Source organism: Crocodylus porosus, unplaced genomic scaffold, assembly GCF_001723895.1.
Source record: "Crocodylus porosus isolate Cpor-Errol unplaced genomic scaffold, CroPor_comp1, whole genome shotgun sequence".
NCBI lineage: Eukaryota > Metazoa > Chordata > Crocodylia > Crocodylidae > Crocodylus > Crocodylus porosus.
The window spans coordinates 58,659,919-58,662,093 of NW_017728906.1; the positions used below are offsets into that span (position 1 = coordinate 58,659,919).

Below are 2,175 nucleotides of genomic sequence, written 5' to 3' on the forward strand. Positions count from 1 at the left end.
CCAAGGTCTGGAACAGTCTGCCAGCGGAGGTGGTTCAAGCACCTACATTGAACACCTTCAAGAGTAAATTGTATGCTTATCTTGCTGGGGTCCTATGACCCCAGCTGACTTCCTGCCCTTTGGGTAAGGGGCTGGACTCAATGATCTCCCAAGGTCCCTTCCAGCCCTGATGTCTATGAAATCTATGAGATAAAAGTGCCAAAAAAGCCCCATTCCAGATCTTTACAGATGTCAGGTGAGCTGGGTTGAAGTTACACACCTCTTCTGGGCGTGCATGGGGCTAGGTGTGGGAATATGCTGAGTTTAAGTTAAAGGGCCAGTTTGTTTTGACTAAGGAAAAATAGAGTAATTGTTCCATTGCAAATAACACCCTGGTTTTTGGGTAAAAGGTGCATGTTGCGTGTGAAAGAAAACAGTATTACAATGTAGAAGAGCTAATCAAAACTTGTGTTTAATCTTGGTACTGCAGTAGGATGTGGCCTGAACTCCATGGTAATGTATAGTTTGAGAGAACTAATATGAAACCAGCTGGTAAATAATCACATTATTTGATAAACTTCACTCTCTCACCTAGTCAATGCTAGAGTTAATATCTAGATGTATAAATGTGGGAAGTATGAGTTTCTAATTTTCTCAGTATTAAAAGGGTGTAAGAAAGCCATGAAAATAGTCCAAATTAAAAAAAAAAAATCATATTTCAGTACTTTAATTTGTATATGTTAAACAACACACCTTAAACTTCTACTAAAAAGTCACACTTGATGCCTTTGGATATGGTGCTGATTTTGGTTGGAAAATATTTTGTTCTCTAAGTTAGGGTTTAGGGGAGAAATGTTGCCTGATAGTGCTTTTCTTACATATCGGTGCAAAAGCTATCTAATAATCCATAGCAACAAGGCCCCTGTTACATCATGCTGTCTTGTGGCAAGTCTAAAAGGAATACAGCCTGGCACAGAAGCATTTCCACTCAGTATTGTTTCCATTAACAATGCTTCTGTTTAATGTGCGCCAAAAGTAAATAATGCATAGTTCAAACCTACCTCTTTTCTCCCACTGTTAATGACACAAAGCATACCATCCCAATCCATTCCATGTCCCTCAATCTAGAAATCAGAGTTAACAGGTAGCACAATAATAACTGTTTGTTAAACAAGTCATTCAAAAATGTTAGTCATCCCTAATTTTAGATTACTTGCAACTAAATTCCACTATGACTATTCTAACCAGCAAATTTCCCTTTTGAAAGATGGAATTTAAGTCATCTGTCCTTTTTAAGAGGGTAATTGAAAAACCTCTTCGTCTTATTCAAACACCTATTTCACTAATACATGCATTCACCCTCTAGGACAATGAATATGATGTATTATCCTCATCTTAAAAAGTGTTAGTGGTATACTCCATCAAGTTATCCTTTGTTCTTCCACTGTGGAGATTAAAGCAAACTACCTGCAATTACAAAGGGAAAAACAAATCTGATTCTCCCTTATTTTCTCCCTTATTCTCCCACCCCTCACACACACAAATATTACACTAATTTCGGTCTTTGTAGAATCTTTGTCAAGATCAGCCATTCCTTAATCATTTACATACCTGTTTTGTTATCTAGTAGGTCTTTTTTAAGTAAGGCAATCAACAGTAAATGCCAAACACAAAATACTGGTGTAGGGTTACCTAAAGTAACCTTCATCTCTTTTCTCATAATTTAAACACTCCAGTTTTAGCTTCACACATTTTAGGGGGTGCCTATTTTTTATTTATTTATAATGTGCCCCTCTGTTTTTCATGTTTCCCATCTTTTTCTAAAAGAGTTGGCACTTTTGTAAAACAGCTTAAGCAACTAGAAAATAATTTCTTCTCTCCCTTCAGTGCATTATTTGGCTTTTGGTTCTCCCTTCCACTTCCCAGTTTTCCAAGAAGCACAAGTCATTGACTGAGGTGTTCTGGTGCTCCTAACAGCCCTGAGAGATGATGCAGGTACCTCACTGCGAAGTTTTATTTACACTCTTTCTCCCAGGTCAAATTGGCAAGAACCTTCTTGCCCCACCCCTTCTCTGTAGCATGGTAGAAGGTTCACTTCCTAAAGTCATTTCACCTACATATTCCATCATCCTAGCAGTGTTGTCAGTGCTTAGTCTCATCTGCAGTCTTCACTTGGCACATTGTATGAATTTTTTT

The 2,175-nt window shown here is 37.9% G+C and overlaps 1 long non-coding RNA gene across 2 annotated transcripts in view; it reads left to right on the forward strand.

Annotated features, from left to right (window-relative positions):
* Positions 1-2,175, forward strand: part of LOC109305966 — an 11,182-nt gene that overhangs the window by 4,016 nt on the left and 4,991 nt on the right. The window contains exon 1 of one of the 2 annotated variants that reach the window (XR_002099791.1): positions 206-1,974. The exons of the other annotated variant lie outside the window; for it this stretch is intronic. This is a non-coding gene — a long non-coding RNA (uncharacterized LOC109305966). Of the gene's footprint in view, positions 1-205; positions 1,975-2,175 lie in introns of those variants that run through there. 2 annotated transcript variants of the gene reach the window in all.